This window comes from Drosophila montana, unplaced genomic scaffold (genome assembly GCF_035044405.1).
Source record: "Drosophila montana isolate Dmon_TW-CO22-7 unplaced genomic scaffold, ASM3504440v1 contig_3835_1, whole genome shotgun sequence".
NCBI lineage: Eukaryota > Metazoa > Arthropoda > Insecta > Diptera > Drosophilidae > Drosophila > Drosophila montana.
In genome coordinates, this window is record NW_026998706.1 from 72,079 (window position 1) to 88,873 (window position 16,795).

General features: G+C 38.9%; 2 protein-coding genes across 8 annotated transcripts in view; one reads left to right on the forward strand and one right to left on the reverse strand.

Moving 5' to 3' along the window:
- The window catches only part of Nha2 (Na[+]/H[+] hydrogen antiporter 2), a 164,356-nt gene that overhangs the window by 59,172 nt on the left and 88,389 nt on the right, over window positions 1–16,795 (reverse strand). For all 7 annotated transcript variants that reach the window (XR_010437804.1, XR_010437805.1, XR_010437803.1 and 4 more), the window contains one exon: window positions 10,980–11,078. The gene's annotated coding sequence lies outside the window, so the exon portion shown is untranslated. The remainder of the gene's footprint in view (window positions 1–10,979; window positions 11,079–16,795) is intronic.
- klg (klingon) overlaps window positions 7,834–16,795 on the forward strand; it is a 67,360-nt gene continuing 58,398 nt past the window's right edge. The window contains exon 1 of the mRNA XM_064696164.1: window positions 7,834–8,085. The gene's annotated coding sequence lies outside the window, so the exon portion shown is untranslated. The remainder of the gene's footprint in view (window positions 8,086–16,795) is intronic.

Sequence of the window (16,795 nt, forward strand, 5' to 3'; positions counted from 1 at the left end):
CTGCACGCTCCCCTTTCCGCATTAAAAACTTGATAATAACATAAACAAAGTTAGTACGCACAACCCCATTGGCAACACATGTGCATATGAATGTCATACTTTGAGAGCGTCCCCCATTGCTTTGGCACAAGGAGTTTCGTATTGCAAATACATTTCACACAATACACAAATCATATAATCGTCGCCGTCGTCACACTCTTTCGATAATCAAATTGAAAATATTCTTTCTTTAAATTGTCGAGGGTGTTTTCTTACCCTTTGGGGATGGGGCACCAACAGTTGTTTGTTTTGCGTGCTATGCGTTGTCGCGGGAACTTTATTGAGATTTATTACCAAACATTGGCAGACACTGCTTGTTGTTTTCATAAAGGTTTATGCATCGCAGGAGTCTCGTGGTGTCTGACATTGACAAAAGGGAATCGGCTTAGCAAATCCCCTACTGTGTGGTTTGATACTGCAGGGCGCGTATGTCTAGAGAAATGCAAATTGCACCAAATTTAATACCGTCAAAGAATTTTGTGGCTTTTGCTTAAGTATTTTTTCAAGCCTATTGTTCCATCATTGCTGCGGGTGAAAAAATGTAATGATACGATGATCTTTGGCCAAAAAATTTATATTTTGCATTCCTCTCGTTACACGGCTCATTCGAAATTTATATGACATCGCCGTACGAAGCACGCACACCGTAGGCCGTATCAGGCAAAGCCACCACGCCCATTGAGCAATATCGAATTCCAGTCGCGACTTCATTTGACTCCCTAACTGCTCTGTCATTAAGCTCCCACCATTGACCACCTACCCCACCGAGAGACACTCATTTATCGAAAAACTGAGCTCATTTAAGGCTGCGTTCATTAAATTTTGCTATCTGCCTTTTGCTTCATGCTATTGTCATAACGCATTTGCGTGCTTTAACTCCTGAAAAGCATTTGTTGCATTTTCAGTCACCCTTCAGGCAGGAGCATATTGCATTGGACGTGGCTAAGCCTTATGATGGCCGTCCTCCAATGCCCCTCCCTTTGCTTCTGTTCACATGCAAAGGTAATTTGTTTTCATTTAGCTCAACGCTTTTATTTGGCATTTAGACATGCACACGGTGCTGTCGGAATTGAGCTAAGGGTTGTTAATCCCTTTTCGGTGTCCAGCCCTCATTACTGTTGCGGAACGTGTTATTTTTTGGGTGCGCTCCGCTAGGTTGCTTCATAAATGTCATTCAAGTTGCGCGGTTCAATTAATAAAATATATTTGTAAATGCTTGTTTTACTGCGTGCCAGTTTTTTTTTTTTTGTAGCACAAAAGAGACAGACATTTTTTGTACGTCAGCTATTCTGTGTTTAAATAGGTTTTTTTTTTAAAAAGCCGCTTCCAATACTAAGGTTCGAAGGTCAATGAAACTTGAATTTTAATTTTTTCAATGGAATATGATGCAAATGTTAAATTACCATACGCACATCATTTTAAACTTTAAAACAACCTCAATTACTATAAATTCAAATTTAAATACAAATGCGCATAGAACATTCTTAGTTGCATAATAATACTGATGAGTAGATAACACAGCCTTGCAGAAAGGAGGTGCTGTCAGTACAAACGTTCTTTGCACTCACTCGAAGCAACGACATGCTGTAGAAACGGGCTGAAAAGTGGCAACAGGATGACAAACGCAACAACAACAACAATAATGGTTGTTTTAGTTTATTTTTATATTTTCGGAACGGAAACAGGAAGTTACTGTTGTAAAATGCGAAGAAAATATGAGCAGGAAATGCAAAGTTTGCATCATACTTGTGTCTATTTTTATGGAAAGTTGAAAACAATCATAACTAAAACTTTGGCGAGGTACATGAAGAAGACCAAGCATGAGAGCCTGGGGTATTCATTATGAAGGCCATGCATTTATAAGCAAAATTTTAAGTTTATCGCAAAAGTTCAATGTCACACAATCATGTGAGAATAATGTTTGTTGCTTATAAAAGGCAACAAAATATAATTGTGGCTGCTCTGTTTACTGGTTTCTGGTGCAAATTCAGTTTTATGATTTTTGTCCGTGCAAGGATGTTCCAGTCGAGCTCTGAAAATTCTTCTTTACGTTCTACTGCCCCAGCTAATCACAATAAGCCACCATCAGCCACCAAGGCTGTCAATAGTCGAAAAAATCCTGCCAAATCATTGCGAAACATTCGGCAACGCCATTTCGTATATTTACTATCTTATATCGCTGCCCTTCTTTTACGTTTATTGTGCACTCACTGCAATCAGAGTGCCGAATATTTGGTTTTTTCCTGCCCAACAATCCCTTGCGGCATATTACCTTTTTATGTTTATTTCCAAGTCCAATCTGTACGGGTAAACAACCATGGCCCTTGCACCCTCGGATGCCCGTCAGAACGTTTTGGTTTTCCGGCCGGCTATATATAGGCTGGAGTTTAAAATGTTCACATATCTGACAAATATCCATTATCACGCCACGTACTCGCAGTTCTGGTGCGTCAATATTCGTAATTTATAGTTGATGATATTGCAGAAAATCGACATCATCCCGCCCTGAGCGTGCGGTCGCACTTTTCCATACCAATTTCTGACTCATGCCCCATGCTCCCTTTGCCGACTCAGCTTTCGATGCGTGATTGCTTCTTAACAGGGACCGAGACACTAGCACCGTGTGCTCTCCGTTGTGTCCACTGTGGTTCTGCCATACAATGACTGTCGATTAACCCGCATAGCACCCACATTACCGCTTACGTGAGAGACACTTGACGACTGGCCGCCGTGAGTTGCAACTTTCTGCATCTGTGTGGACCGGACCCAAATCTCAGCCCATGTCTCAGTAGCGTACAATTTTACATTAAATTAGCGAGATGACGGGAGCTGCGCAAAAAACCACTGTCATAAGTAACAGAGTGATTTCTGTAACAGTCAAATATGCAATAAATAGCTGCCAACCATTACCATTTATTTATTCGCTTTGGGACACAAGAGACTGGCTGTTAAAAGCCCAAAATGGTTGTGGCAAGATTGTATAATTTCAGCATTTTCACTTTTGCGGCTGCATCCACAAAGCTAATTAGAGTTCAGCGCGCGATTTCCGCACTCGTTCAATTTCTGAAAGTTCCCCAGTGATTGCTCTGATACACAGTGCCTATTCAAAGCATTTTCTGACATCTCGGAGGAACCTAATAATATTCACAAATAAGTTGTAAGTGAAACCTCCACGAAACTGTTCGATTTATACACTTATATAAGCTTTGCAGCAGATACCCATAACAGAGACAAATCAAGGTGAAGGGGCGGCGCTCACATCAATTTAATTTATCATGCAGCTATTTGCACAGTCAAAACTCTAATCCCGGACGAACTTTTGCAGTTTCCCAATGGATTTCGTTAGCATCAACGCATACGTAATATTTATGTTTCATTCCATTTTGCCAATTGCCGACGCATACGCAAAGGAGCAAACAAACAATCAGGCAATGTGTCTATGTTCTATGCGATGTGTGCAAAAATCTCAATTAAAATCATTTCTGGCCGAAACTTTGCGTAAGTTTTGTAACTACAAAATGTTCATCTAATCTATGATTACCGATTTTCCTATTGCCCCCCGAGGTTTGTATAGCAATTAAATATAGGATGCACGTATCATGATACTCGAGAAATAAATGGATTTAATGAAACGAAAACAAACGAAATATAATTGAAGGGAAATAAAAACAATTTAAATTGCATTTGAGTGTTTGGGACGAGATGTGTTTTCCTCAAAAGCAACTTTAGAGATAAAATGAGCCATATTTTTTTAACCGTATTATTTCTGTTACAACATTTTTTTAAGCTTGCATCTATTCAATTATTGCTAAAGATATTAAGTACCCTTCACCAGCGTATAAATATCTAAAAATGAGCAACGAATTAAATAAACTATAAATTAATTACCTGTCGAAACCAATTAAATTAAACAAATCTTAAATACATAAACTAAACATAAATGTAGAGCAGAAAGATGAGCAAGGCAGCAATGTAGCTTGAATCACGGTTTAAAAATACAAATTCGATTGTGCACTTAACAAGAGGAAAAGGATGAGCTCCACCAGAACTTTTGCGGAGAGACATGCCCAATGTGCAGGGTAATGGTAAAACGTAATCGCGTAAAACTTGCCTTGTTCTCTTGCCATGATAAATGATTGTCATAAATAAATGCTTACGGTTCCCAGAAAGGCCCAAACCAATGGAAATTGATGTTTAAGACTTTTTATCGCACGATTTCGTACGGCGCGACATCACAGATTGGTGGGAGACCTTTTGCCTAAGTCATTAATCACAAATCGGCACTGCAAAAATTCAAAAACCGACGCCATTTGTATAGACGACGTCCTTATTGCGAAACTACCAGATTAGATTGGCAGGTAGACTGTTACGATTTTAATTAAAGCACAAAATGTGAAAAAAAAAATCTTGAAATTATTTAAAACTATCCGAATGCAAATTATTGCTGATTATTTATGACACCAGCTTTATATACAAATGTAAGGTAACCAAAAGTGCACAATGCATTAGAGTATAAACGTGGATGGATTGGCAAGCATTTGCACACGTGCTGGTTGGCGCACACAGACGCAGGTTCGGAAACAGGAAAATCATCTTCTTAATCTTAATTGCGGCACATTAGCACAATAAACCAAACGAATGGCCAGACATTATCATAAATAAAAAGGCAAGCCACCATGGCTCAATACACCCCAGGATGTCCGCCTGATTCCAGACATGTGTCCTGCTCAATGGACATGTTCGTATGGGTATCTGTGTACACATGTGTGGTTGTTATTTTTGTCACAAAGCTATTATTTTCCCGTCAAATTTCGGCAAGTTTGGCTATGCCTAGCTAAGTGCTGAAAATATTAATAATGTAATATCGCAGCAGCCGACCACGTCCCATAGAGTAGGAAATGGGTGTGTACTAAAGAATAATTTTATTGCATTGTTGAATTTTGCCATACCTATTCCGTGTGTAATTTGTTTTGTGATTAATTGTGGAGACAAATGCACAAAATTTGTTCTTTTGGCTATATTTATCACCGGAATTTCTATATGAATTTCCATAATTATGTATTCACACAATTAGGGCGAATGTACGTGCAAATATTGGATTGTTGCTTATATTGATTTAATAACTAAACATAAGGCAGATGGGTAGAAGTAGTATTGGTCGAGAACTGTCATCAAAAGCATTAAACGCCTGGCAGACAAACAACTTTTTAAAAACATTCCACCAAACACACATTTTCGTAAAAAACGGAAAACAATTAAAACTGCTTTAGTCGGGAGTGCCAGACTCCCAATTGCCACAATCACAATATATGTGATTAGTATACAAAGTAAGGACGTATCCATGCACAGCCGCAAATGATAATTCTAAGCATATAAGTTATTGGCTTTGACACCTTTTTTGGCAAAGAGAGAGAGAAGTAATATTCTTCTAGTGGATGCTTTTTGTCAACCCAAAAGTCAGGGGATGTAACATGAAAAACTATTAGCACTTTCAAATTTTAAGAGGATTAAGTTCGTAGAAGGACGTCGCAGTTTTAAGGGTATACGAGTGAAAATAGGGGTGGCAGTCGCAGCCTATGTCACATCTGGTCGGGCCAATCGCCAAACTTAAACAAAAACTGAGAACAGCCTCGTCGGCTTTGCTGAAACTCAACTAATTTGCGGACACCCAAACAAAAAGAGGATATTAACCACAACAACGCAAATAAACAAAAATAAAAAAGTGAAAATATGACCGAGTGTCAGTGGATATGGGGTGGTCGAGAGCAGCTGTTTACATTGCAAAAAGCATTCGAGTGCAGCGCAAACAACAACGAACAACAACAACCGGCAACGGACAACACACAGACAACACACAGATTGGACATGCAACACTGGCGGCTAGGACTTTCGGCTGCACGCATACCAGGCGACCTCGGAGAGGTATGTTTAATACTATCAGCACCGTTGTCGGCCAGTTCCCTTATGCCCTCGACTACCCTCTGGTGTCTCTGTACGGTTGTTGTCAATTCAATTCAATTGTTTTGCCTTTTGTCCGGCAATCACAGCGCGGCATGTTTATTTGCTGCTTGTTTATTTGTTTGCCTGTTTGTAGTTCTTCTTCCCATTGTTTTCCCTGCGCCCACTCTTTCAATGGTTTCCCATTTTTAACGCCCCGTGACTTCCTGGATACACATCCCGACTCACCTATGCGCGAACAAGCAAGTAAATTCAAACACACACACATAATCCGCTTGGCCTCCAGTAAGTGCAGCTGAGTGCATCAACAGATACCTTAGTTAGTTTTAATCAGTGGGCACCAAAAATCGAAATGTTTAAGTGGCTACAAATCCTCCAGCCACGGTACTCCAGTATACGGTATACTTAGTATACTTCTTAGGGCAAAATAGAAGTTGGAGCGTATTCGCTTTAAATTTCCACTTGTCGACACTTTTCGATAAAATTGTCCAGCCGCTACTGATATTAATTTTGGGTAAGTGAAATAATAACAGCAAGCTGTCTGGGCAATCGTGATTTTTGTATGTTGAAAATTGTGACGACCGGCGCATTCTATTACTTTATATATGCAAATTTTGAACAAACCAAGAGGGGAGATTTGGTCATCATAAAAAATCCACCATTGTTTCTGATTAAGTCAAAGTCCCCGTTGCTAGCAGCAGCAACGCAGCTATATATATCAAAAAGCGGAACAGGAGTAGAAAGGTTGGAAAATGTTTAAATTAATTTTATGACAGCTTTTGTATTCTACGTAAATATTTTCCCGTTCCTATAGAACAATGTCATATTTTGCGTGTCGCTGCTTATGCCCACCCAGCATTATTTTTGTTTTTAATCCGGACCCCTAGACTATCCAGTATTATCATCACCATCATAACTGCAAGCCTGCGAAGAATTTCCTTCTGTTTTCCTTTATTGCTGAACAACAACAATAAAATGCTGACAAACCGTACGAAGTCTTCATGGCGACGGTTCTTATCAGGTTGACCCACGGTAGGTTGCTTCTCCGAATCTGTTTGGTTTTAATTACACGCGCGTCTGGTTGCTGGTCATGCTCCACTATTTTGACTCTCAGTTGCTGTTCCATGCATGTGCAAAACAATCTTTTTGTTGTTTTCGAGGTTCGGAAGAATGAGCCCACTAACGCAACGCTGTGTTTGGATGCAACAAAATGTTGTAACGGACATGTTGCAGGCACACTTCGGAATGTTCGAATGTAAATTACCCCTTGGCACTTAAATATTCGGAGTGAAGTTGTCGGCTAAACGCGTTGGCGATAACTTGAGGAGAAACTTTGTATAGAGAGCACATACCCATAGCTATGATTACTCTACTTACTGATACTCGAAGATTTACATGCTATATATTCAAAACTATACAAAGTGCTACAGAGGGATACAATTTTTACAGTAATGTAATCTGAACAATACTATAAACTGAAAAATGTATAGTTCTTTCATTTAGGTTCACGACGATCGCCGTAAATGACCCAAATGCTCCTTCACTGAAGGTTTTGAACTACAAGCCTCAAGCCTGCCTTTAAATTCGCCGCATCCTTAAGTTAGCTCGCCCAACTTTGTCCTTACAACAAATGAGAACGCAATCGACTCCATGCTGTTCTCGCTCACCGACTTTTGTTGCGAGGAACAACCACGACTTGCTACGACCTCACACGAAGCATTCCCGACAGCCAGCCGAGCAAATAACAGTAATCGGCAGCACGCGCTCAGCAAAAAGCGTTTAGTAGAAAGTGAACTCTGACACAAAGTTGACACGTTCCGCGCGCGTACGCGATTTTGTTCCCTGCTGCTCAATAGATAGCTAGAGTTATAGATTCAGATACTGTCGTTTATGCATGTGCGTACTTAAGCTGCCAAGAAGGTAGACTTAATAGGCTAATTAACTCGAACTAGCCTTGAATTATTCGCATAACACACATAAAGTTAATTCAAATAAAATAACAGTAAGCCATAAAAGGTGTATTAAAAGTGAACAACTTATACGAATGTGTACCGATATGTTGTCATAGATTGGGCCCCTTACAATAAGGTAATACATTTTCAGATATCAATGCGAACTCTGATAAAACTAGCAAAATATATGATATATATGTTACCTATCGAAACGCTTACCGGTGGACAATAGGTCTGGCCACGACACTGAATATCACATTAAGGAGATAAACGTGTACGTGCTAAAGAGACAAAACCAGTCAACCAGCGGCCAAGGCAGCCAGACTGCCAGCCTACAAGTGTTTACATTTTACATTTTATGAGATAATGCCCAACACCATAAACAGAAATAAAAAAATAACAAAACGCAAATATAAAACGGGGTTGGTACGCAAACCGCCAAAGACGCAGAAAGTTGCATATCTCGCTACATTTACGGCTGCCAAATAAATACTCCGACAATAACACGAGCAATAAAAGGCTAACGTCTTGGGCAAAAAGGCTCAGTCTCAGCCGCACTCGCATTGCCAACCACAAACTTAGCCAACAGCCGGTGCAAAATAAGTAAAGTAACAAAACCAATTTTCATTGTTTTGCGGTGGCTTGAGGCGCTTCCACCAACTACACAGGCAAATGCCAAGGCGCCGAAATGTGGAAAACCAAAAAGTAAAGCAAAATTTCCATCAAGAAGACGCCGAAACCCACAAGACGACCGGCAAGAAATTGTGCAAATGCCAACATGAAATAAGGCAAAACTGAGCCGAGCCGAGTGCGAGATGTGAAATAAACACATGCGCCGACGTGTGAAGAGGAAAACAAGCAATGGGCGAAAATATCTCCTTGAATAGACATACAACAAAGGATGTTGTCGGAAAATAGCCCAAATATATTTGGTGCGCTGCCTCTAATAAGGCCAACACATAGAATTGACACACAACCGATTTCCCGACATGCAGAAGGATATTTTCATTTTGCTTTTGTTATAGCAATAAATGCCTCCTGGAATTCACAGATAGGGAAAATTAAAGCAAATGTCTCGAGAAGAGGCATAATAATCCTTAATTATTATGAGAAGCTCCAAACTCAAGCCGTATTCCGCTATGTGATGCATAAATAAGTCGTTATAAGCTGTTGGTTAGCATTAATTTGAGCACCCGAATAGGCCAACGCTTGAACTTAGCGTTAATCCCAATTTCGTTGGCCAAAATGTACGGTATTCTTAGGTAAACCTACGAGAGCCTAAGCCACACAGCCTACACGCACTATCTGTCGCTTAATGCAATTGATTTGTGTTCATTAATTTGGTTAGACGAGTCAATTATCTTACTGTGAGAAGATATTGCTATAGCAAGCCCCAACATAGAACGAATATCTAGCAAGGCAGCCTGACAACCACCATGGCCGAAATTGCCAGTTTTAATTCCATTAGCACAATCGTACGCAGTAGCCCCAATCTAAGGCGCTAGACTTTGTTTCATACCATTCATTGGCTTTTCTTAGCCTCAATTTTTTTGTTTTCCACACACTGGCACAAAAATTGATTGATAATCAATTGAGAGGATTTTCTTACGCCTACAGCTTTTCCTTTATCTACACAGAGTCCTTTGTCTGCCTGTGGTTTACACATACTTGTGCAGGACGGCAGCAAAAACGTATTGCCCTGCTGCAGTAGTGCGTACGTGGTGGTCACGACACAAGTTGTTCCTTGCTCCGATTCTCGGGATGTTGTTGGGGCAGGATGTTCCTGTTGCGCCTACAGTTTTTTTTTTTTTTGTTTCGCATTAACCGATTTAAGTAATTTATAAACGCCTTTAGCAAGCAAAACTAAGGAAGAGCAACAACCACTTTATTGGATTGTTTTTTTTTTCTTTTTTTCATTTGTTTTACCAACACTTTTTTTATCGCCTCCTTAAGCTGCCTTTTACTATCTGCCTTGTAATTGTTTGGGTTTGTTGGCTGCCAAGAGCTTTATTTGTGTTAATTTAATGCGATTAGTCAGTTAACTAGCGGCACATGCCAGACCATTAAATAACTTCGATTTCGCTTGTAGCATACTATACATACTACTATAGAGACAAAGCTAGTTCAAATAGAGCTCATCAAATGGGACATTTTACAGCGAATGTCTTTAACGGCATTTTACTAGCACATTTTAGAAGAAGAACGGATATGGCATTCCTTTGTACCCACTAGGATGCAATACATTTGACCTTACTCTGTTCTAATTTTGGTTAGAGCCCAGCTGTAGTTATTATACAAATTTTAATTAAATTTTATGCTGACTTTTGAATGTCTGCTCGAATATTTGTGTATGCAGCTTCCGCTTCAGACTTTATATTCAAACTGGCATGGACGAGTCTTTTCTCTCAGCTATTTCTAGAAAAAGACAGTTGCCTGCTGCCACTGCCAGCCAAGTAACCTTCAGCATGTCTTTCCTTCACAGTCTGTGCTGTCATTATTACAATATTTGTAAAAGCTCAACGGCATGTCACTGAATATTTACCCACTCGAGCTCGTATACCCAAAATAATTTGCCTACAAAGATGAATACTTTAATATATTTTTGCCATATGCTGCAGTACCACATTTATTCTGCAACTGTTGTTCTCGGAAATGCATACAAACAGCACCAGAAAATTATAATTCTTAACGTAACAAGTTATTTACTAGCAAAATGTGGACTATTAACTAGTTTGCAAGTATGACCCATGGATAGCGAACCAAAACATGGGTGATACTGTACAAATATATATTTACCCAAGAACCTCTGTTTATGCCAATTAAACCAGCGAGGCTGTGATGGATTTCACCGAACACCATTTTCACGCTCAGTTTAAAGCAATTTTTCGGGGTTTTATTCAAGTTTCTACTAATTATACGAGTTTTTTCCTACGACAGCTTCTGCGCTCTACCCCAGCAACTTACAATGTTTACTCGCGCAAAACTTCGCTCGTAGGGCATATTACAAATCCTTGCAAGGGTTTCACTTACCGACTAGCTGACAGATTGGCAGGAGATATTTTGACAACATCGTATTTATCCAGGCCTTTTTGCGTCACGCCACGTTTTGTCTTCTTTAAGTTGTTGTGCCTGGAAGCATATAAATGAAAGACTTATTCGTTCGCTGCTTTGCAACAAAAAATTCAATTTTGGCGCTTTAAGACGTTTCCGCTTTTTTCGTCTAACAATTTACCAAAAAACATCTCTATGTAAATTATTTAGAAATATATACAATTTTGTTTTGGTATTGTATTGTTCCTTTTTTGTTGCATACTTTTTTGCGCAACTTTTGTCAGCTCAAAAGCCAGCTTTAATTTATTAAATTTTCTTTTTCGGCTTTTGTTGTGGATTCTATTGTTGCAGGAAGTCGTCAAGGAATAGTTGAGTTTGCATTCAAATTATTTTCTGAACCACATTTCCCACGATATTTTTTTGCTATTTTCTATAGGCTAACAAGTAGCCTTAACGGGTGCTATTCGACCTTTTTGCTGCTATTGTCAACGTAAAAGGCTTGTAATAAAATCAAGAACACAATGTGAATGTGTCGCCCGAAAATGTGCACCTTCATTTTATTGTCATTTCTTCTTCACCATTTTTTATTTGAAAAATATCAAATTTTGATAAAAATTCGTGGATAAGAAGTTTCTGTATTTCCGATGGAAATTAACACTCTGTTTTTCTTTAAGTGCAACTTATTGACCTGCTTACTTATTTATGACAGGTGCCTTGTTCAAAATAAGTTACACAGAAAAGCTTTTTCTAAATATAAATTTAATTTAATCAAAGCATGGATGATGGCAAAGAATGTATGATAACCTAGTCTACGACAAAAATAATCAAATTGGAAAAAAATTGTGATAATAAAATATCCTTTTTGAAATTAAACCTGTGAAATCAGGTAGATTTGACTTTAGGTAACAATGCCGTGAGTAGGTGGATTTTTGTGTGCGACTAAAATTACAAACAAGTTGCAATTTTAATTGCTAAAACTGTCAGAAAGTATCTTAATTATTTTGTAAAATGAAACGTTAGTAGATGGGTTGCTTGGAAAACTGGAATTAAGCGAAAATAATTATTCAATAAGAATTGAAGAGCTTATTATGCTTATTATGTACGGCTACATAGCTATAGCATATCTAAGAGAGTCCAGTTGAACAACTATGGAAGCTTAACGTAGCTCAACAATATGTATTCTTCCTTGTATTTCTTGTATTCGCGGCAACAGCATTGTCATGGTCGAGGCGTTAGATAGAGTGTGATATAGAACGTTTGCCCTACCTCAGCATTATCCACCGGATAAAAATGTAAACTCTTTTTTTGTATCGTTTTTTGAATTCCAGGTATACTTTTTGCAATTTTTCGTACTTCGAATGTAATTTAAATTACAATTGTAATGAGATTTCTTTTTATTATCTGCCTGACTTCTAGTCAAATAGACTTTTTCACGTGAATTGAGCAGAATTGAAATTAGTTTCTACTACTTATATTCCAAGCAAGCATAATATACCCGGATATTTAATTCCACCGTGTGCGTGTCGCGTCGTACTCAGGTCTATGAGTGTGCTTTACCCAGCCCTATAGTCCTCGACTACGGGCGTCTGTGCCGTGGAGCTCGGTTGTATGGTGTGTCGTGTTTATTAATATGCAAAATTAGCGTTTTACGATTTGTTAATTAAAATTCTGTCGGTGCCAGCAATGAGGTCTTAGCGCCCACGCTGCTGACTTTAATAGTGTTCATTAGTTTATTGAAGTGCGTGTGAGCTGCTTCGAATGCGTTTGCACAACGATTTGGCACGATGCGTATTACAGTTAAGTCTGAGGGGCTGGATAGAGGAGCATACTCGTAATTTCATTAGCACTGTTTGTGCCATGTGTTGTTGTCAATGTACCGAAAGTCAGTCGCTGATGTCGAAACTTTCAACTAGGCCATTAGCAGCGCCGGCAGGCAGCAAATACAATTTATTTTATCGATGCACCAATAAAACAAATGGCCATTGGCAGCGAAACGTACATTGGCTAGCAGCCGATCAATACACAAACAGGCGACAAAACTCGAACAACTTTTGGCACAAAATCAAAAGCAATACAATCATTAGGATTTAGTGATATAATTTGTACGCACTCAAGCGTCATTAAAGCCTAGAAGAGTAAACAAAGACAGAATGTAAGTGAAACTTTTCCAATAGACCGCCGCAAATAGCACAAAACACGCATAAATGTATTTTACGAAAGGCCTGTGGATAAGAAAAAAACTTATAATTGAATATTAAGACACTTTTCCGTTTAATGCGGTAATTATAGTTAATAGCAGCAAGGAAGTAAACGGACTGAAAGAACCACTGCGACAAGCAACAAGGGGCAACACCGAAGGAAATTTGAAAAGAAAATCTTTGGTGTGGCCAAGAGCATGCATTGTGAGAGGCACAAGGGTCCTTTCACGTGTCTGGTGCCTTGCCCCTGCGGGTAAAACATTTAGCTAGCGCCTAAGCAGGAAAGCAACAGCTTTTGTGCCGCCATAGACACATGCATAAGCACACATATACATGCAGCTTATGAAAACTACTACAACAAAGGAGAACTGGAAAAGCGTTTAGCAAGTGGTGCTGACAGCCAGGACAAAGTCTGTGGCTGAAAGTTTTCTCCGCTTAGCCGAAGGAAGTGGATTCATCACGTTGAATGCGAGCTGTATGTATAAGCAAGGCTGCCGCAGGCTGGGGCTAAAAAAGTGCTGAACACATATCTTTTAACCCGGCTAAGACTCACTGCAATTGAAATTTCAATTAATTACCTTGTGAAACTAAAAAAAACACATAAAAAACTTCTAATTGGCCACTTTCTTCAAGTGGCCCACGGATGGTACTACAAATTTGGTACTATTAATATGTAAAGAAAATGTAGCTCATCTACAGGTTGTCCGTCAATCTAAACAGTGACTTTGCATAAACAACTTGTCAACTGTCACAATACATCGTGTGCCTCTTAAACTGTCGCTGGAAACAAAAGGTGAACATTGCTACCTGTCTGGGTACGACAGTTACCAGCGCTCAGTCAATTTGCGCTGTCAAGTGAGACAGGCCGGCGGCTATTGTGCACAGTCGGAATTATTTAATTTTCCTACTTTCTATGTGTAGGGTATCACAGAAATTTGTTCACGCTCTGTGTGAGGACAACACATGTCACTAAAATTAATGAGTATGTTAACGTTAACATCAACGTTAAAAGAAAAAATAAGAATAATGGGGAATGCATTGGCTAGACAGTCTTAGGTTTTGATAGATGTCCATCAAATGGGCTTTTATGATTGGTCACCTAGTCTAGCGGTGGCATTATATTTGTTAATAGCATTCCTTATGATAATTAACAACAAAATATTAAATCCTTTCTTGACCTTGACTTTGATACTGATTGAGTGAGCGCCATTTCATTTAATGAGATACCATTCACTCTCCGTTTGTTCATAGTATCACACACACAATTGGTCTTGATTATAAAAAGAATCACCTTACCTAGTCATCTAGTCAACAGAAGGCATAAGTTAGATCCCAGCAAAATCAACGTGATGATACCTCTTTTACACTTCTGTCAATTTAAATTCGAGCAGCATAGTCCTGACAATCAATATTCTCAATATCATTTCGTGATTGCCGTTCTTATCGTAGCACAAGGCTCAAGTTTTATGTCAGTAAGACTTTCTGGTAAGACGCACTGACTTTGCTTTGTTTGTATATAGCACGACTTCGTGTTAAAAAAAAAAAAGAAGAAGGCTTTCCCTTCAATGCCTTATCAGTATTTGTGATGCGTAACGTTTTGTAACATAAGGATTTTTTTCTTCAATATTGAAGTCAGTCGTAAATAATTTCACGTACGAAAATATGGGGTTTTTCATTAGCGTTCTTGCCATTTTTTCCGTACAGCTGGTTAGTTTCAGTATGTGTGCTTCGTTTTACGTTCGTTAACAATATTTGCTTTAATATTTACCTTTACAAGTGCCAAAGTCACAAGTTCATGTAACTTTTGTGTTTTGTTTTTTTCTGAAAATCCTGACTGTCATTCAATGCAGTTGGGACTTTAAACTTTCAAAAATAACTTTTTTTGGTATTAGAAATTTATTATAATGGTTTCGATTGTGGTTTTTATGTTAGCAATTTTTTCGCTATCATTTTGTTTAATTTATGGATTTGGTTGTGCTCGATATTTGGTCAAAAGGCTAGATTTTATAACTGAGAAGTGACATATTAAAATAAAACCTTGTATGCATATAAATAGTATGTACTGCTATTTACTCATTTAAATTAAATTATATTTAAAAATTTATCAATAGATTAATTTTAAAATCAGCTAAGCATGACTGTACAACTTAAACTCAAAGGTACCGCAGCTCTAACCAGGTGTACACGCAGACAACATTTACGTTGTTGTTTTTGCAATCGTGTTTATTTCCGCTTAAGGCATCGCTGAACGTTGATGACGTTGACATCAAATAAGCGCGTTGGCAACAAGCGTAGGGGTAGGTAACAATGGGGGCAAACATAAGTGCTATCCATAGAAGAATATTGTGAACAGCTCAAAAAGCAATGCAAGCAGAAATTGCATCCCGTGGCGGTAAGGGATAATTCATTTCGGCATAATAAATAAAGCAGTAATTGCTAAGTGAATCCACAGCCCCAGGCTCGTAATACCAATACATACTTCAACTACATAGGTGCCACACCGGCAAGGACCAGCGTACTGTACATAAAAGATGAATTATGTTTGCTTCAGCAAAAATGCATAGGATTAGCCGGCTGGTTTCTACCAAGCAAGGCGCAGGCAAAATACGTTTTTAAAGCTAACATCAACCATCATATATTAAGTTAATATGGTGAAGGTATTTTCATTTTTTATATGTTTATGCTACTCGTTTGTCAGCATCGATCCATTGGTAAGTGACCAGTCGTCTAGTTGCCTTATCCTTTCATTTTCCTGCCAGAAGTATGAGGAAAGGCAAATATTTTATTATATTTATGTCTATGTCGCACCGCTCAGCAAAATCCGCGAATGAGCTTGAGAGCTTGATGTGCACTGTATTCATCGCTTTTGAAACATGGAGACTGGCAACAAACTTTTTAGACGCAGATGTACTTAGGTTGAAGTAGAGTATGCCGCCTCTGTGGGACACAGAGACTGCAGATAACCTGCAGCCCGCAAGCACTTGAAGAACTGTTGCAGTGAACTTGTGCCACTCGTTTGGAAAATTTTAATAATCTTTTATCGAGATCTTTTGTAATAAAAGTTCTTTAGCCGAGAAATGTTTCAACAAGACCAACATATTAGGCCTCTGTGTCAGCATATGCAAGCGTGTGTGCCAACTCCGCACAATGTTGGAGTGTCAGTACTCCTTGACTTGGCTAACTTTTTGAAAGGCATAGCTTGAACTTTGAACTAAGCCCTTGTATGCGTCGGTTTTTTTTCTGCTAGCTTTTGAAGTATGTATCATTTCAATATCAAAATAGTACACAGGCAACATTTCGTCCTCAATCTGATTTAAACAAATTTAGCGGACTGAGTGATGGCCTTCAGCTAACAGTATTACGCTGTGAATACATGTTTTCTGCTCGCCAGGGGTTAGGCTTGCATGTTTGAGTAAGGTCGTTGCTGATGCATAGGCTGCTCTGGCTTGATTAAACTCCCAACCAATGCTGCCTAACGCGGTTGCAGTAGAGCATGAAATGAGCTCTGCTGGTTGGTTGTCGTCTTTAGCAGACTTTTAAACATGGTTTTGCTAATTTTAATTATGCTTGCTCAGTTGCAAGGCATCCTATGAAAGA